The sequence below is a fragment of the Euprymna scolopes genome, chromosome 28 (assembly GCF_053919585.1).
Source record: "Euprymna scolopes isolate OS-2025 chromosome 28, ASM5391958v1, whole genome shotgun sequence".
NCBI lineage: Eukaryota > Metazoa > Mollusca > Cephalopoda > Sepiida > Sepiolidae > Euprymna > Euprymna scolopes.
Window position 1 is genome coordinate 57,384,216 of NC_136509.1, and position 22,251 is coordinate 57,406,466.

The 22,251-nt window shown below is 24.9% G+C and overlaps 1 protein-coding gene across 5 annotated transcripts in view; it reads right to left on the reverse strand.

Moving 5' to 3' along the window:
- Window positions 1–20,034, reverse strand: part of LOC145249653 (inter-alpha-trypsin inhibitor heavy chain H1-like) — a 362,855-nt gene extending 342,821 nt beyond the window's left edge. For 4 of the 5 annotated variants that reach the window (XM_080111426.1, XM_080111425.1, XM_080111424.1 and 1 more), the window contains exon 1: window positions 19,830–20,034. The gene's annotated coding sequence lies outside the window, so the exon portion shown is untranslated. The remainder of the gene's footprint in view (window positions 1–19,829) is intronic. The other variant, XM_080111423.1, reaches the window with a different exon arrangement.
- Window positions 20,035–22,251: the final 2,217 nt, after the last annotated feature.

Genomic DNA, 22,251 nt, shown 5'->3' on the forward strand with positions numbered 1-22,251 from the left:
AAACAATTTTTGAAATATTTGTCAATCCGAACAATTGGTAATGTATTTTTCAATCAAAACAATTTCTCATGTATTTGTCAATAAAAACAATTTGTAATTTATTTGTCAATCTCGACAATTTGTCAGTCAAAACAGTGTGTAATGTATTTGTCAATCAAAACAATTCGTAATGTATTAGTCAATCAAAGCCATTTGTAATGTATTTGTCAATCGAAACAATTTTTCATGTATTTGTCAATCACAACAATTTGTAATGTATTTGTCATGTGAAACAATTTGTAATGTATTTATCAGTCAAAACCATGTCTCATTTATTTTTCAATTAAAATAATTTCTCATGTATTTGTCCACCCAAACAATTTCTCATGTATTTATCAATGAAAACAATTTCTCATGTATTTGACAATCAAAACAATTTGTAAGGTATTTGTCAATCAAAACAATTTCTCATGTATTTTTCAATCAAAGAAATTCCTCATGTATTGGTCAATCAAAACAATTTCTAATTTATTTTGCAATCAAAATGTTTCTCATGTATTTCTCAATCAAAATAATTTCTCATGTATTTGTCAATCAAAACAATTTCTCATGTATTTTGTAATCAAAACAATTTGTAATGTATTTTTCAATCAAAACAATTTCTCACGTATTTGTCAATCAAAAAAATTTCTCATTTATTTATAAATCAAAACAATTTCTCCTGTATTTCTCAATCAAAACAATTTCTCATGTATTTCTCAATCAAAATAATTTCTCATGTATTTGTAAGTCAAAAAAAATTCTCATGTATTTTTCAATCAAACATTTTCTCATGTATTTATCAATCAGAACAATATCTCATGTATTTGTCGATCAAGACAGTTTCTGAAGTATTTGTCAATCAAAACTATTTCCCTTCTATTTGTCAATCAAAACAATTTGTCATGTATTTGTCAATCCAAACAATTTGTAATGTATTTGTCAATCAAAACAATTTCTCATGTATTTGTCGATCATAACAATTTGTAATGTATTCGTTAATCCGAACAATTTGTAATGTATTTGTCATTCAAAGCAATTTGTAATGTATTTGTCAATCAAAACAATTTCTCATGTATTTTCAATAAAAACAATACCTCATGTATTTGTCAAACCAAAAAAAGTTCCTATGTATTTGTAAATAAAAACGATTTCCCATGTATTAGTCACTCAAACAATTTCTCGTGTATTAGTACATCAAAACAATTGCCCATGTATTTGTCAATAAAAATACCCTTTTTATGCATTTGTCAATCCAACCGCTTTGTCATGTATTTGTCAATCAAAACAATTGGTTATGTATTTGTCAATCGACACAATTTCTCATGTATTTCTTTATCCAATCAATTTCTCATATATTTGTCACTGTAAACGATTTCTAATGCATTTTTCAATCAAAACAATTTCCCATGTATTTGTAAATAAAAACAATTTCTCATGTATTTTTCAATCAAAATAATTTTTCATGTATTTGTCGATCAAAACAATTTCTCATGTATTTTTCTATGAAACAGTTTCTTGTGTATTTCTCAATCAGAATAATTTCTCATGTATTGGTCAATCAAAACAAGTTCTGAAGTATTTGTCAATCAAAACTATTTACCTTGTATTTGTCAATCAAAACAATTTGTCATGTATGTGTCAATCCAAACAATTTGTAATGTATTTGTCAATCAAAAAAATTTCTCATGTATTTGACGATCAAAACAATTTGTAATGTATTTGTCAATCCGAACAATTTGTAATATATTTGTCAATCAAAACAATTTGTAATGAATTTGTCAATCAAAACTATTTCTCATGCATTTGTCAATCAAAACAATTTGTAATGTAATTGGCAATCAAAACAATTTCTCATGTATTTTTCAATTAAACTAATTTTTTATGTATTTTTCAATTAAACAAATTTCTCATGTATTTGTCAATCAAAACACTTTGTAATGTATTTCTAAATCAAAACAATTTCTAATGTAATTGACAATCTAAACCATTTGTAATGTATTCGTCAATCCGAAAAATTTGTTATGTATTTCTCAATCAAAACAATTTCTTATGTGTTTGTCGATCAAAACAATTTCTCATGTGTTTTTCGATCAAAACAATTTCTCATGTATTTGTTAATCCAAACAATGTGTATTGTATTTCTCAATCAAAACAATTTAAAATGTATTTGTCAATTAAAATAATTTGTCATGTCTTTGTCAATCAAAACAATTTGTAATGTATTTGTCAATCAAAACCATTTTCAAGCAATTTTCAATGTATAAGTCAATCGAAGCAATTTGTAATGTATTTGTCAATCACAACAATTTGTAATATATTTGTCAATCAAAACAATTTCTCATGTATTTGTCGATCAACAACAATTTGTAATGTATTTCTCAATCAAAACTATTTCTCATGTATTTCTCAATACAAAACATTTCTCGTGTATTTGTCAATCAAAATAATCTGTAATGTATTTGTCAATAAAAACAATTTGTAATGTATTTGTTAATCAAAACAATTTCTCATGTATTTCTCAATCAAAATAATTTCTCATGTATTGTTCAATCAAAACATCTTCTAATGTAATTCTCAATCAAAATAATTTCTCATGTATTTGTAGATCAAAACAATTTCTAATGTATTTTTCAATCAAACAGTTTCTCATGTACTTCTCAATCAGAATAATTTTTCATGTATTTTTCAATCAAAATAATTTGTAATGTATTTTTCAATCAAAACAATTTCTCACGTATTTGTCAATAAAAACAATTTCTCATTTATTTGTCAATCAAAACAATTTCTCGTGTATTTGTCAATCGAAACAATTTGTAATATATTTGTCAATCAAAACAATTTCTCATGTATTTATCAATAAAAACAATTTCTCATGTATTTGTCAATCAAAACAATTTCTCATGTATCTGTCAGTCAAAATAATTATTCATGCATTTGTCAATCAAAACAATATCTCATGGATTTGTCGATCAAAATAATTTCTCATGTATTTGTCACTCAAAACAATGTGTTATTTATTGCTTAATCAACAAAATTTCTAATGTATTTGTCAATCAAAACAATTTGTAATGTATTTGTCAATCGAAAAAATTTGAAATGTATTTGTCAATCAAAACAATTCGTAATATATTTGTCAAGCAAAACAATTTCTCATGTATTTGTAAATAAAATAATTTCTCGTGTATTTGTCAGTCAAAATTATTTGTCATGTATTTGTCAATCAAAACACTTTCTCCTGTATTTGTCGATAAAAACTATTTCTGACGTATTTGTCAATCAAAACTATTCCCCTTGTATTTGTCAATCAAAACAATTTCTAATGTATTTGTCAATCCGAACAATTGGTAATGTATTTGTTAATTAAAACAATTTGTCATGTATTTGTCAATAAAAAAAATTTGTAATGTATTTGTCATTCTCGACAATTTGTAATGTATTTGTCAATCAAAACAATTCGTAATGTATTTGTCAATCAAAACAATTTGTAATGTATTTGTCAATCAAAACAATTCTTCATGTATTTGTCAATCAAAACAATTTTTCATGTATTTGTCAATAAAAACAATTTGTAATGTATTTGTAAATCAAAACAATTTCTCATGTATTTCTCAATCAAAATAATTTCTCATGTATTTGTAAGTCAAAACAATTTGTCATGTATTTGTCAATCAAACAGTTTCTCATGTATTTCTCAATCAGAATAATTTCTCATTTATCTGTCAATCAAAACAATTTCTCATGTATTTTTCAATCTAACAGTTTCTCATGTATTTGTCAATCAGAATAATTTCTCATGTATTTGTCAATCAAAAAAATTTCTCATGTATTTGTCAATCAAAACAATTTCTCATGTATTTGTCAATCAAAACAATTTCTCATGTATTTGTCAATCAGAATAATTTCTCATGTATTTTTCAATCAAAACAATTTGTACTGTATTTTTAAATCCCCAACAATGGTAATGTTTTTGTCAATAAAACAATTGGTAAGGTATTTGTCAATCCAAAAAATTTCTAATTTATTTTTTAATCGAAATAATTTATCATGTATTTGTCAATAAAATAATTTCTCATGTATTTATCAATCACAACAATTTCTCATGTATTTGTCAGTAAAAATAATTTCTCTAGTATTTGTCAGTAAAGATACTTTGTAATGTATTTGTCAATCAAAACAATGTCCGCTTTATGTGTCAATCAAAACAATTTCTCATGTATTTTTCAATCAGAACAATATCTCATGTATTTTTCGATTAAAACAGTTTCTGAAGTATTTGTCAATGAAAACTAAACTATTTCCCTTGTATTTGTCAATCAAAACAATTTGTCATGTATTGGTCAATCTAAACAATTTGTAATGTATTTGCCAATCAAAAAATACTCATGTATTTATCAATCAAAACAATTTGTAATGTATTTGTACATCCGATCAATTTGTAATATATTTCTCAATCAAAACAATTTCTCATGTATTTGTCAATCACAGCAATTTGTAATGTATTTGTCAATCAAAACAATTTGTAATGTATTTGTCAATCAACACAATTTCTCGTGTATTTGTCAATCAAAACAATTTGTAATGTATTTGAAAATCAAAACAATTTCTCATGTATTTTTCAATTAATATAATTTCTCATCTATTTTTCAATCAAACCAATTTCTCGTGTATTTCTCAATAAGAATAATTTATCACGTATTTGTCAATCAAAACAATTTCTCATGTATTTTTCAATTACAATAATTTGTAATGTATTTGACAATCAAAACAATTTCTCACGTATTTGTCAATCAAAACAATTTCTTATTTATTTGTCAATCAAAACAATGTCTCGTGTATTTGTCAATCAAATAATTCGTAATGTATTTGTCAATCAAAACAATTTCTCATGTATTTTTCAATCAAACAGTTTCTCATTCATTTGTCAATCAAAATAATTTCTCATGTATTTGTCAATAAAAACAATGTGAAATTTATTGCTCAATCAAAACAATTTGTAATGTATTTGTCAATCAAAACAATTTCTCACGTATTTGTCAATCAAAACAATGTCTCATGTATTTGTCAATCAAAACAATTTGTAATGTATTTGTCAATCAAAACAATTCGTAATGTATTTGTCAATAAAACAATTTCTAATTTATTTGTCAATCAAAACAATTCCTAATGCATTTGTCAATCAAAACAATTTCTAATTTATTTGTCAATCAAAACAATTTGTCATGTATTTGTCAATCAAATAATTTCTCATGTATTTATCAATCAAAACAATTTCTCATGTATTTTCAATCAAAATAATTTCTCATGTATTTGTCAGTCAAAATGATTAGTAATGTTTAGTAATTTTTCAATCAAAGATCTTCCCATGTATTTGTCAATCAAAACAATTTCTCATGTATTTGTCAATCAAAACATTTTCTGATGAGTTTGTCGATCAGAACAATTTCTGAAGTATTTGTCAATCAAAACTATGTCCCTTGTATTTTTCAATCAAAACAATTTGTCATGTATTTGTGAATCCATACAATTTGTAATAAATTTGTCAATCAAAACAATTTCTCATGTATTTGTCAATCGAAAAAATTTGTGATGTATTTGTCAATCCGAACAATTTCTAATGTATTTGTCAATCAAAACAATTTCTTGTGTATTTGTCAATCAAAACAATTCCTCATGTATTTGTCAATCAAAACAATTTCTCATGTATTTTTCAATTAAAATAATTTCTCATGTATTTTTCAATTAAAATATTGTCTCATGTATTTGTCAATCAAAACAATTTGTAATGTATTTGTCAATCAAAACGATTTCTCATGTATTTCTCAATCAAACAATTTCTCATGTATTTCTCAATCAAACAATTTCTCATGTATTTGTCAATCAAATAATTTCTCATGTATTTGTCAATCCAAACAATTTTTTATGTATATCTCAATCATACAATTTCTCATGTATTTCTCAATCAAACAATTTCTCATGTATTGATCAATCAAAACAATTTTTCATGTATTGATCAATCAAAACAATTTCTCATGTATTTGTCAATCCAAACTTTTTCTCATGTATGGATCAATCAAAACAATTTTTCATGTATTGATCAATCAAAACAATTTCTCATGTATTTGTCAACCAAAACAATTTCTTATGTATTTCTCAATCAAACAATTTCTTATGTATTTCTCAATCAAAACAATTTCTCATGTATTTGTCAATCGAAACAATTTCTCATGTATGGATCAATCAAAACAATTTTTATTGTATTGATCAATCAAAACAATTTCTCATGTATTTGTCAACCAAAACAATTTCTTATGTATTTCTCAATCAAACAATTTCTTATGTATTTCTCAATCAAAACAATTTCTCATGTATTGATCTATCAATACAATTTCTCATGTATTTATCAACCAAAACAATTTCTCATGTATTTCTCAATCAAACAATTTCCTATGTATTTCTCAATCAAAACGATTTCTCATGTATTGATCAATCAAAAAATTTTTTAATGTATTTGTTAATCAAAACAATTTCTCATGTATTTGTCAACCAAAACTATTTGTAATTTATTTGTCAATCAAGACATGTTCTCATGTATCTATCAATCAAAACAATTTGTAATGTAATTGTCAATCAAAACAATTTCTCATGTATTTGTCGATCAAAATAATTTCTAATGTATTTGTCAATCAAAATAATGTCTCATATATTTCTCAATCAAAACAATTCTCATTTATTTGTCAATGATAATAATTTCTTATGTATTTATCAATCAAAACAATTTCTTGTGTATTTCTCAATCAACATAATTTCTCATGTATTCATCAATCAAAACAACTTCTCATGTATTACTCAATCAAAATAATTTCTCATGTCATTATAAATCAAAATAATTTCTCATGTATGTATCAATCAAAATAATTTCTCATGTATGTGTCAATCAAAACAATTTCTCATGTATTTCTTTATCCAAATGATTTCACATGTATTCGTCGATCAAAACAATTATTCATGTATTTGTCAGTATGTATTTTTCAATCATCATTTTTTAACGTATTTATCAATCACAACAATTTCTCATGTATTTGTCCATCAAAATAATTTCTCATGTATTCATCAATCAAAACAATATCTCATGTATTTATCAATCAAAAAAAATTCTCATTTATTTGTTTATCAAAACATTTCTCATGTATTTATCAATCAAAACATTTCTCATGTATTTATTAATCAAAACAATTTCTCATGTATTTATTAATCAAAACAATTTCTCATGTATTTTTCAATCAAAACAATTTCTCATGTATTTGTCAATCAAAACATTTCTCATGTATTTCTCAATCAAAACAATTTCTCATGTATTTGTCAATCAAAACAATTTCTCATGTATTTATCAATCAAAACAATTTCTCATGTATTTATTAATCAAAACAATTTCTCATGTATTTGTCAATCAAAACAATTTCTCATGTATTTATCAATCAAAACAATTTCTCATGTATTTGTCAATCAAAACAATTTCTCATGTATTTGTCAATCAAAACATTTCTCATGTATTTCTCAATCAAAACAATTTCTCATGTATTTGTCAATCAAAACAATTTCTCATGTATTTATCAATCAAAACAATTTCTCATGTATTTGTCAATCAAAACAATTTCTCATGTATTTATCAATCAAAACAATTTCTCATGTATTTATTAATCAAAACATTTCTCATGTATTTGTCAATCAAAACAATTTCTCATGTATTTATCAATCAAAACAATTTCTCATGTATTTATTAATCAAAACATTTCTCATGTATTTGTCAATCAAAACAATTTCTCATGTATTTATCAATCAAAACAATTTCTCATGTATTTATCAATCAAAACATTTCTCATGTATTTGTCAATCAAAACAATTTCTCATGTATTTGTCAATCAAAACATTTCTCATGTATTGGTCAATCAAAACAATTTCACATGTATTTATCAATCAAAACAATTTGTAATGTATTTGTCAATCAAAACAATTTCTCATGTATTGGTCAATCAAAACAATTTCTCATGTATTGGTCAATCAAAACAATTTGTAATGTATTTATCAATCAAAACAATTTGTAATGTATTTGTCAATCAAAACTATTTCTTGCGTATTTCTCAATCAAAATAATTTGTAATGTATGTATCAATCAAAACAATTTGTATTTGTCAATCCAAATAGTTCGTAATGTATTTGTAAATCAAACCAATTTCTCATGTATTTGTCAATCAAAACAATGTCTTATGTATTTGTCAATCAAAACAATTTCTCATGTATTTGTCAATCAAAACATTTCTCATGTATTTCTCAATCAAAACAATTTCTCATGTATTTGTCAATCAAAACAATTTCTCATGTATTTGTCAATCAAAACAATTTCCCATGTATTTGTCAATCAAAACAATTTCCCATGTATTTGTCAATCAAAACAATTTCTCATGTATTTATCAATCAAAACAATTTCCCATGTATTGGTCAATCAAAACAATTTGTAATGTATTTATCAATCAAAACAATTTGTAATGTATTTGTCAATCAAAACAATTTCTCATGTATTTGTCAATCAAAACAATTTCTCATGTATTTATCAATCAAAACAATTTCTCATGTATTTATCAATCAAAACAATTTCTCATGTATTTATCAATCAAAACAATTTCTCATGTATTTATCAATCAAAACAATTTCTCATGTATTTGTCAATCAAAATAATTTCTCATGTATTTATCAATCAAAACAATTTCTCATGTATTTGTCAATCAAAACATTTCTCATGTATTTCTCAATCAAAACAATTTCTCATGTATTTGTCAATCAAAACATTTCTCATGTATTTGTTAATCAAAACAATTCACATGTATTTATCAATCAAAACAATTTGTAATGTATTTGTCAATCAAAACAATTTCTCATGTATTTGTCAATCAAAACAATTTCTCATGTATTTGTCAATCAAAACAATTTCTCATGTATTTGTCAATCAAAACAATTTCTCATGTATTGTTCGATCAAAAAAATTTCTCATGTATTTTTCAATCAAAATAATTTCTCATGTATTTGCCAACCAAAACAATTTTTAATTTATTTGTAAATCAGAACAATTTCTCATGTATTTCTCAATCGAAACAATTTGTAATATATTTGTCGATCAAAACAATTTCTCATGTATTTGTCAATCAAAACTATTTTTAATCTATTTGTCAATGGAAACAATGTCTCATGTATTTGACAATCAAAAAATTTGTACTGTATTTGTCAATCAAAACAATTTCTCATGTATTTATCAATCAAACAATTTCTTATGTATTTCTCAATCAAAATAATTTCTGATGTATTTGTCAATCGAAACAATTTCTCATATATTTGTCAATCAAAACAATTTGTAATGTATTTGTCAATCAAAACTATTTCTTGCGTATTTCTCAATCAAAATAATTTGTAATGTATGTATCAATCAAAACAATTTGTATTTGTCAATCCAAATAGTTCGTAATGTATTTGTAAATCAAACCAATTTCTCATGTATTTGTCAATCAAAACAATGTCTTATGTATTTGTCAATCAAAACATTTCTCATGTATTTATCAATCAAAACATTTCTCATGTATTTCTCAATCAAAACAATTTCTCATGTATTTGTCAATCAAAACATTTCTCATGTATTGGTCAATCAAAACAATTTCACATGTATTTATCAATCAAAACAATTTGTAATGTATTTGTCAATCAAAACAATTTCTCATGTATTGGTCAATCAAAACAATTTCTCATGTATTGGTCAATCAAAACAATTTGTAATGTATTTATCAATCAAAACAATTTGTAATGTATTTGTCAATCAAAACTATTTCTTGCGTATTTCTCAATCAAAATAATTTGTAATGTATGTATCAATCAAAACAATTTGTATTTGTCAATCCAAATAGTTCGTAATGTATTTGTAAATCAAACCAATTTCTCATGTATTTGTCAATCAAAACAATGTCTTATGTATTTGTCAATCAAAACAATTTCTCATGTATTTGTCAATCAAAACATTTCTCATGTATTTCTCAATCAAAACAATTTCTCATGTATTTGTCAATCAAAACAATTACTCATGTATTTGTCAATCAAAACAATTTCCCATGTATTTGTCAATCAAAACAATTTCCCATGTATTTGTCAATCAAAACAATTTCTCATGTATTTGTCAATCAAAACAATTTCCCATGTATTTGTCAATCAAAGCAATTTCTCATGTATTTGTCAATCAAAACAATTTCTCATGTATTTGTCAATCAAAACAATTTCTCATGTATTGTTCGATCAAAAAAATTTCTCATGTATTTTTCAATCAAAATAATTTCTCATGTATTTGCCAACCAAAACAATTTTTAATTTATTTGTAAATCAGAACAATTTCTCATGTATTTCTCAATCGAAACAATTTGTAATGTATTTTTCAATCAAAACAATTTCTAATGTATTTGTCAATCAAAACTATTTTTAATCTATTTGTCAATGGAAACAATGTCTCATGTATTTGACAATCAAAAAATTTGTACTGTATTTGTCAATCAAAACAATTTCTCATGTATTTATCAATCAAACAATTTCTTATGTATTTCTCAATCAAAATAATTTCTGATGTATTTGTCAATCGAAACAATTTCTCATATATTTGTCAATCAAAACAATTTGTAATGTATTTGTCAATCAAAACTATTTCTTGCGTATTTCTCAATCAAAATAATTTGTAATGTATGTATCAATCAAAATAAAATGTATTTGTCAATCCAAATAGTTCGTAATGTATTTGTAAATCAAACCAATTTCTCATGTATTTGTCAATCAAAACAATGTCTTAGGTATTTTTCAATCATCATTTTTAACGTATTTATCAATCACAACAATTTCTCATGTATTTATCAATCAAAACAATTTCTCATGTATTTGTCCATCAAAATAATTTCTCATGTATTCATCAATCAAAACAATATCTCATGTATTTATCAATCAAAACATTTCTCATGTATTTCTCAATCAAAACAATTTCTCATGTATTTGTCAATCAAAACAATTTCTCATGTATTTATCAATCAAAACAATTTCTCATGTATTTATCAATCAAAACAATTTCTCATGTATTTATCAATCAAAACAATTTCTCATGTATTTATCAATCAAAACAATTTCTCATGTATTTGTCAATCAAAATAATTTCTCATGTATTTATCAATCAAAACAATTTGTAATGTATTTGTCAATCAAAACAATTTCTCATGTATTTGTCAATCAAAACAATTTCTCATGTATTTGTCAATCAAAACAATTTCTCATATATTTGTCAATCAAAACAATTTCTCATGTATTGTTCGATCAAAAAAATTTCTCATGTATTTTTCAATCAAAATAATTTCTCATGTATTTGCCAACCAAAACAATTTTTAATTTATTTGTAAATCAGAACAATTTCTCATGTATTTCTCAATCGAAACAATTTGTAATGTATTTGTCGATCAAAACAATTTCTCATGTATTTGTCAATCAAAACTATTTTTAATCTATTTGTCAATGGAAACAATGTCTCATGTATTTGACAATCAAAAAATTTGTACTGTATTTGTCAATCAAAACAATTTCTCATGTATTTATCAATCAAACAATTTCTTATGTATTTCTCAATCAAAATAATTTCTGATGTATTTGTCAATCGAAACAATTTCTCATATATTTGTCAATCAAAACAATTTGTAATGTATTTGTCAATCAAAACTATTTCTTGCGTATTTCTCAATCAAAATAATTTGTAATGTATGTATCAATCAAAACAATTTGTATTTGTCAATCCAAATAGTTCGTAATGTATTTGTAAATCAAACCAATTTCTCATGTATTTGTCAATCAAAACAATGTCTTATGTATTTGTCAATCAAAACATTTCTCATGTATTTCTCAATCAAAACAATTTCTCATGTATTTGTCAATCAAAACATTTCTCATGTATTGGTCAATCAAAACAATTTCACATGTATTTATCAATCAAAACAATTTGTAATGTATTTGTCAATCAAAACAATTTCTCATGTATTGGTCAATCAAAACAATTTCTCATGTATTGGTCAATCAAAACAATTTGTAATGTATTTATCAATCAAAACAATTTGTAATGTATTTGTCAATCAAAACTATTTCTTGCGTATTTCTCAATCAAAATAATTTGTAATGTATGTATCAATCAAAACAATTTGTATTTGTCAATCCAAATAGTTCGTAATGTATTTGTAAATCAAACCAATTTCTCATGTATTTGTCAATCAAAACAATGTCTTATGTATTTGTCAATCAAAACAATTTCTCATGTATTTGTCAATCAAAACATTTCTCATGTATTTCTCAATCAAAACAATTTCTCATGTATTTGTCAATCAAAACATTTCTCATGTATTGGTCAATCAAAACAATTTCACATGTATTTATCAATCAAAACAATTTGTAATGTATTTGTCAATCAAAACAATTTCTCATGTATTGGTCAATCAAAACAATTTCTCATGTATTGGTCAATCAAAACAATTTGTAATGTATTTATCAATCAAAACAATTTGTAATGTATTTGTCAATCAAAACAATTTCTCATGTATTTGTCAATCAAAACAATTTCTCATGTATTGGTCAATCAAAACAATTTGTAATGTATTTATCAATCAAAACAATTTGTAATGTATTTGTCAATCAAAACAATTTGTAATGTATTTATCAATCAAAACAATTTGTAATGTATTTGTCAATCAAAACAATTTCTCATGTATTGGTCAATCAAAACATTTCTCATGTATTGGTCAATCAAAACAATTTCACATGTATTTATCAATCAAAACAATTTGTAATGTATTTGTCAATCAAAACAAGTATTAATATATTTGTCAATCAAAACAATTTGTAATGTATTTGTCAATCAAAACAAGTTGAAATGTTTATCAATCAAAACAATTTCTTATGTATTTGTCAATCAAAACAATTTCTCATGTATTTGTCAATCCAAACAATTTCTCATGTATTTGTACAACCAAAACAATTTCTCATGTATTTGTCAATCAAAACAATTTCTCATGTATTTGTCAATCAAAACAATTTCCCATGTATTTGTCAATCAAAACAATTTCCCATGTATTTGTCAATCAAAACAATTTCTCATGTATTTGTCAATCAAAACAATTTCCCATGTATTTGTCAATCAAAGCAATTTCTCATGTATTTGTCAATCAAAACAATTTCTCATGTATTTGTCAATCAAAACAATTTCTCATGTATTGTTCGATCAAAAAAATTTCTCATGTATTTTTCAATCAAAATAATTTCTCATGTATTTGCCAACCAAAACAATTTTTAATTTATTTGTAAATCAGAACAATTTCTCATGTATTTCTCAATCGAAACAATTTGTAATATATTTGTCGATCAAAACAATTTCTCATGTATTTGTCAATCAAAACTATTTTTAATCTATTTGTCAATGGAAACAATGTCTCATGTATTTGACAATCAAAAAATTTGTACTGTATTTGTCAATCAAAACAATTTCTCATGTATTTATCAATCAAACAATTTCTTATGTATTTCTCAATCAAAATAATTTCTGATGTATTTGTCAATCGAAACAATTTCTCATATATTTGTCAATCAAAACAATTTGTAATGTATTTGTCAATCAAAACTATTTCTTGCGTATTTCTCAATCAAAATAATTTGTAATGTATGTATCAATCAAAACAATTTGTATTTGTCAATCCAAATAGTTCGTAATGTATTTGTAAATCAAACCAATTTCTCATGTATTTGTCAATCAAAACAATGTCTTATGTATTTGTCAATCAAAACATTTCTCATGTATTTATCAATCAAAACATTTCTCATGTATTTCTCAATCAAAACAATTTCTCATGTATTTGTCCATCAAAATAATTTCTCATGTATTCATCAATCAAAACAATATCTCATGTATTTATCAATCAAAACATTTCTCATGTATTTCTCAATCAAAACAATTTCTCATGTATTTGTCAATCAAAACAATTTCTCATGTATTTATCAATCAAAACAATTTCTCATGTATTTATCAATCAAAACAATTTCTCATGTATTTATCAATCAAAACAATTTCTCATGTATTTATCAATCAAAACAATTTCTCATGTATTTGTCAATCAAAACAATTTCTCATGTATTTGTCAATCAAAATAATTTCTCATGTATTTATCAATCAAAACAATTTCTCATGTATTTGTCAATCAAAACATTTCTCATGTATTTCTCAATCAAAACAATTTCTCATGTATTTGTCAATCAAAACATTTCTCATGTATTTGTCAATCAAAACAATTTCTCATGTATTTATCAATCAAAACAATTTGTAATGTATTTGTCAATCAAAACAATTTCTCATGTATTGGTCAATCAAAACAATTTCTCATGTATTGGTCAATCAAAAAAAATTTGTAATGTATTTATCAATCAAAACTATTTGTAATGTATTTGTCAATCAAAACAATTTCTAATGTATTTGTCAATCAAAACAATTTCTCATGTATTGGTCAATCAAAACAATTTGTAATGTATTTATCAATCAAAACAATTTGTAATGTATTTGTCAATCAAAACAATTTGTAATGTATTTATCAATCAAAACAATTTGTAATGTATTGGTCAATCAAAACTATTTCTCATGTATTTGTCAATCAAAACAATTTCTCATGTATTGGTCAATCAAAACATTTCTCATGTATTGGTCAATCAAAACAATTTCACATGTATTTATCAATCAAAACAATTTGTAATGTATTTGTCAATCAAAACAATTTCTCATGTATTGGTCAATCAAAACAATTTTTCATGTATTGGTCAATCAAAACAATGTGTAATGTATTTATCAATCAAAACATTTCTCATGTATTGGTCAATCAAAACAATTTCTCATGTATTTGTCAATCAAAACAATTTGTAATGTATTTGTCAATCAAAACATTTCTCATGTATTGGTCAATCAAAACAATTTCACATGTATTTATCAATCAAAACAATTTGTAATGTATTTGTCAATCAAAACAATTTCTCATGTATTGGTCAATCAAAACAATTTCTCATGTATTGGTCAATCAAAACAATTTGTAATGTATTTATCAATCAAAACAATTTGTAATGTATTTGTCAATCAAAACAATTTGTAATGTATTTATCAATCAAAACAATTTGTAATGTATTTGTCAATCAAAACAATTTGTAATGTATTTGTCAATCAAAACAATTTCTCATGTATTTGTCAATCAAAACAATTTCTCATGTATTGCTCAATCAAAACAATTTGTAATGTATTTATCAATCAAAACAATTTGTAATGTATTTGTCAATCAAAACAATTTGTAATGTATTTATCAATCAAAACAATTTGTAATGTATTTGTCAATCAAAACAATTTCTCATGTATTTGTCAATCAAAACAATTTCTCATGTATTTGTCAATCAAAACAATTTCTCATGTATTGGTCAATCAAAACAATTTGTAATGTATTTATCAATCAAAACAATTTGTAATGTATTTGTCAATCAAAACAATTTGTAATGTATTTATCAATCAAAACAATTTGTAATGTATTTGTCAATCAAAACAATTTCTGATGTATTTGTCAATCGAAACAATTTCTCATATATTTGTCAATCAAAACAATGTGTCATGTATTTTTCAATCAAATCAATTTGTAATGTATTTTTCAATCAAAACAATTTCTCATGTATTTGTCACTCAAATAATTTCTCATGTATTTGTCACCCAAATAATTTCTCATGTATTTGTAAATCAAAACAATTTCTCATGTATTTGTCAATGAAAACAATTTCTCATATATTTGTCAATCAAAACAATTTGTAATTTATTTGTCAATCGAAACAATTTCTTATGTATTTGTCAATCGAAGTAATTTCTCATGTATGTATCAATCAAGATGAATTCTCATGTATTTGTCAATCAAAACAATTTCTCATGTATTTCTAAATCCAAATAATTTCTCATGTATTTGTCGATCAAAACAATTTCTCATGTATTTGTAAATCAAAACAGTTTGTAATGTATTTCTCAATCAAAATAATTTCTCATGAATTTGACAATCAAAACAATTTCTCATGTATTTATCAATCAAAATAATATCTCATGTATTTATCAATCAAAATAATTTCTCATGTATTTATCAATCAAAAGAATTTCTCATGTATTTATCAATCAAAAGAATTTCTCATGTAATTCTCAATCAAAATAATTTCTCATGTATTTATCAATCAAAATAATATCTCATGTATTTATCAATCAAAACAATTTCTCATGTATTTATCAATCAAAAGAATTTCTCATGTAATTCTCAATCAAAATAATTTCTCATGTATTTATCAATCAAAATTATTTCTCATGTATGTGTCAATCAAAACAATTTCTCATGTATTTCTCAATCAAAATAATTTCTCATGTATTTGTCGATCAAAACCATTTCTCATGTCATTATAAATCAAAACAATTTCTAATGTAATTCACAATCAAAATAATTTCTCATGTATTTGTCAATCAAAACAATTTCTCATGTATTTCTCAATCCAAACAATTTCTCATGTATTGTTCAATCAAAACAATTTCTCATGTATTTATCAATCAAAACTATTTCTCATTTATTCGTCGATCAAAACAATTTCTCATGTATTTGTCAGTCAAAACAATTTCTCATGTATTTGTCAATCAAAATAATTTCTCATGTATTCGTCGATCAAAACAATTTCGCATGTATTTGTCAATCAAAACAATTTCTCATGTATTTGTCAGTCAAAACAGTGTGTAATGTATTTGTCAATCTAAACAATTTGTAATATATTTGTCCATCAAAACAATTTGTAATGTATTTGTCAATCAAAACAATTTCTCATGTACTTGTAAATCAAAACAATTTCCCATGTATTTGTCAATCAAAATAATTTCTCATGTATTTGTCAATCAAAACAATTTCTCATGTATTTGTCAATCAAAACAATTTCTCATGTATTTGTCAATCAAAACAATTTCTCATGTATTTGTCAATCAAAACAATTTCTCATGTATTTATCAATCAAAACAATTTCTCATGTATTTGTCAGTCAAAACAGTGTGTAATGTATTTGTCAATCTAAACAAGTTGTAATATATTTGTCCATCAAAACAATTTGTAATGTATTTATCAATCAAAACAATTTCTCATGTATTTGTCAATCAAAACAATTTCTCATGTATTTGTCAATCAAAACAATTTCTCATGTATTTGTCAATCAAAACAATTTCTCATGTATTTGTCAATCAAAACAATTTCTCATGTATTTATCAATCAAAACAATTTCTCATGTATTTGTCAATCAAAACAATTTCTTATGTATTTCTCAATCAAAACAATTTCTCATGTATTTGTCAGTCAAAACAGTGTGTAATGTATTTGTCAATCTAAACAATTTCTCATGTATTTGTCGATGAAAACAATTTCTCCTGTATTTGTCAATCAAAACAATTTGTAACGTATTTCTCAATCAAAACAATTTCTCATGTATTTGATAATCAAAACAATTTATAATGTTTTTGTCAATCAAAACAATTTCTCATGTATTTCTCAATCAAACGATTTCTTATGTATTTATCAATCAAAACAATTCGTAATGTATTTTCAATCAAAACAATATCTCATGTATTTTTCGATCAAAACAATTTCTCATGTATTTGTCAATCAAAACAATTTCTCATGTAATTCTCAATCAAAATAATTTCTCATGTATTTCTCATTGAAAACAATTTCTCATATATTTATCAATCAGAATAATTTGTCAAGTATTTCTCAATCAAAACAATTTCTCACGTGTATTTCTCAATCAAAATAATTTCTCATGTATTTATCAATCAAAACAATTTCTCGTGTATTTATCAATTAAAATAATTTCTCATGTATTTGTCAATCAAACAATTTCTCATGTAATTCTCAATCAAAATAATTTCTCATGTATTTCTCATTGAAAACAATTTCTCATATATTTTTTAATCAGAATAATTTTTCATGTATTTCTCAATCCAAACAATTTCTCACGTAGTTCTGAGTCAAAACAAGTTCTCATGTATTTATCAATCAAAACAATTTCTCGTGTATTTCTCAATCAAAATAATTTCTCATGTATTTATCAATCAAAACAATTTCTCATGTATTTCTCAATCAAAATAATGTCTCATGTATTTATCAATCAAAACAATTTCTCGTGTATTTCTCAATCAAAATAATTTCTCATGTATTTATCAATCAAAACAATTTCTCATGTATTTATCAATCAAAATAATTCCTCATGTATTTGTCAATCAAAACAATTTCTCATGTATTTGTCAATCAAAATAATTTCTCATGTATTTGTCAATCAAAACAATTTCTCATGTATTTATCAATCAAGACAATTTCTCATGTATTTGTCAATCAAAACAATTTCTCATTTATTTCTCAATCCAAATAATTTCTCATATATTTGTCAATCAAAAATTTTCACATGTATTTATCAATCAAAACAATTTCTCATGTATTTGTCGATCAAAACAAGTTGTAATGTATTTGTCAATCAAAACATGTTCTCATGTATTCATCAATCAAAACAATTTCTCATGTATTTGTCAATCAAAACAATTTCTCGTGTATTTGTCAATCGAAACAAGTTGTAATGTATTTATCAATCAAAACATTTTCTTATATATTTGTCGATCAAAACAAGTTGTAATGTATTTTGCAATCAAAACATTTTCTCATGTATTTGGCAATCAAAACAATACGCAAACACAGTGATCCCGTGCTAATAATAAGTGTCATATTGTTGCACAACATTTTACAAATATTTTGTTTTTCATACTATGAAGTGATAGAAGTTAGGGTAAGATGGAAATAGAAAGTCCCAATACCGTACTAACATCGCTCAAGCAGCAAGTACATATAAATAAATAAAAGTAATTATTGTTATTATTTTATTATTATTATTATTATTATTATTATTATTATTATTATTATTATTATTATTATTATTATTATTATTATTATTATTATTATTATTATTAATAATAGTAATAATAATAATAATAAAAGTCATCTGTCTTGGCTGAGATCACACAAAATAGTCATGAAGGTTAAGAAGAATTAAAAGACTGAGGAAGGAGAGGAAGGACATCCACTCGAAGAATGCCGAGATTACTTGCCAACCAATTTGCAGAGACGACCAATGATCGATGCCAATGTGTCATCAATAGTATGCGGCTTTTGCAATAAAAGCGCAAAATTATTTTATTTGTACTGATTATTGAAGGAGGTAAAGCGTCTTTGAAATCTGGGAGACTTCTTGTCACTCAGACTCCGTGAAACACCATCACTTATTATCAGTAATCAGTCACTGATGGTTGCCACAGTAAAAACTCCAAGCAAACAACAATAATAATAATAATAATAATAATAATAATAATAATAATAATAATAATAATAATAATAATAATAATTTTAGAAAATAAAAATTATACTGGCAATCTTTTTTGTTTCTAATTTACCAAAAAGGCGATTAAATCATGAAGCATTCGCGGCACCAGTAATTCTGAAATACAACTTATTGCTTTATTCTCCCAAGTTTCGAAAGAAATGTTTTTTTATGTTTGTTTCTTTTGCTGATACGAAAATAAGGGGGAAAAAATTTAAAAATAAAGAAAATAAAAACGGTAAAGAAAAATAAGAACTAACTTTGTATCGCACTGGAGTTTGTCTGCTGTCGCACTGTGTCGTCGTGGTGGTGGTGGTGGTCGTCGTCGTCGTTGTTGTTGTTGTTGTCGACAAAAGAGCATCATTTGCGGCTGCCTCCTTTTGCCTGCTGTGTTTTCAGCTTTTTGTTAGTTGGCCGGTTCGACAGTTTCGACTAGACTGAAACTCTCTACGAGATGTCGAGAGTAGAAAAGGTTGGGTCGTCGAAGGAGATGGAGAACAGCGACTGGGAAGGTTGACTGAGTAGAATTGCAAACATGGGGGAGTAGAGGCAAACATCACGGAGTAAGAACGCAAAACACGTATCAAATTGTTTTATCTTTTTTTCCATGACACTTAAAACTATAAATCCCTTTGACTTTTATCAACCAAACACATTGAACTTAAAAGGACAATTTGGTCGTAATTTAACTTTAATTGCAATTGAGAAATTAGAAAAACGAGAACACAATTGGAATGCTGCTTTCCGCTTTCTGTTTCCACACTTTAATAGAATTTAGAATAAACCTAAGCTATAAAGGTGTTTCTGTTCTTTTCTCATTCATATAGTAATCACAGACAGCTGTTTCGACGCATCATGTATGTGTGAATGAGGGAGAGTCGGTATACGTGTATTTGCTATACGCAAACATATTCAGTTAACATTGGATTACAAATATTTTATTTTGATGCACAAAAATCGAATTTTTAAATGTAGAAAGAAATAATCTTTAAATATTATGTATCTTTTAAAATATTTTTCCAGTTGCAGTTTAGTCACCGAGTTTCGATTATGGGGTTGTATTGCTTTCTTGAAAAAAAAAGAAAATAATATGTGACCTAAAATATCTATAAGCATGTGTGTGTGTGTGTGTGTGTGTGTGTGTGTGTGTGTGTGTGTGTGTGTGTGTGTGTGTGTGTGTGTGTGTGTGTGTGTGTGTGTGTGTGTGTGTGTGTGTGTGTGTGTGTTTTGTTGGTTTTTTTCTTTTTCTTGTTGAATTTTGGTTGTTTTTGTTTGGGTTTTTTTTTTGCTTTGTTTTAAAATAAATAATTTATATGAATGTTAACTTACTATTTATTAATTTTTTTTTCATAGAAATGGCAAAAAATAAGAATTTCAATTAAATTAGTTTTTTGGTTTACTAGAAAGAGACCACTTTTACTTTTATTGTCCGTCCCTATTATGTCGATGCAAAACATTCTTCCGAGAAAAGTTTTTTTTTTAATTTTGTCTTTAAGTTAATCTTAAAGACAAAAAAAAAAGTAGTTGATGTTTAATATTTTGATAGTTCGAAAATTTCCTTATAATAAATCTAAACAAAATAATATTTGTTGTTCTTTTAAATCAAAATAAATGTTAAACCAAATGCAATTGCACGTTTATTAATTCTTACGCAATTTCGTGTTCGTTTAGTACACGACTTAATGTGCGTTTAATGACTTATACATGATTTAACTTATAAAAATATTCAATTATGTATTCGCTTATCTTTTAGAAGCGTGTGTGTTTCACGGCCAATTTGATGAAGTCAGCAAGAAATCCGTTACTTCATATATATATATATATATATATATATATATATATATATATATATATATATATATATATATATATGCTGTCAAAGCAAAACCTACAAAATATACAAGCGTTTGGCAAATGGAAAATATGCGTCATAATTTTATGTACTAGAAAAATAATTTTAAACGAAATTCTTTAATGAACAGTACAGTTTTAGAACTCACCGCAATACACACACAATCATATAAACATGCACACATACCAATGAGAAACTATTCTGTATACGATCATACGCAATGTGTGAACTTTTTCAGCAATACTCGTAAAAGTTCAATATTCAACATTTCTCCATGAAATTATTTTATGAAAAGCATTAGTTTTAAAATGATTGTCCAATATTTAACAAATGTCTTGCTACGATTAAATGAACCCAAAGAAAATATCAAGAAGCCCCCCCCCCCAAGCATTCTTGAAACCATTTATTTTTCGAGGTGCATGATCCCCCCTCCTATTGTTAAGGGGTCAGAAATAGGTAACACTACTATAAGTAAAAAATATGCAAAACAAAACAAAGTTAATCAGGCGTAAAAACACGTATGAAATATTTCAACTTTTTATTTCAAATTTTATTTAATCTTCAGTACTTTTTGTACGTAAAATTATTTTCTAAACTATTTTATCTTAACTAAGAATTAAAATATATTTTTGTTGACTAAAATATATTTTAATTTCCTACCTCTCTTAAGTATACATGCTTGTGTTTATGTAGAATTCCTGGTAGAGTACGTATGCTTACTTATATCTAATACTAGTAGTCGCACATTGAATGGAAACTTTGTGCACGCTTGCCTCTTACACTGAACCCAATGTTGCGATTTTTGCTTTATTTTAATTTCTATAATTAAA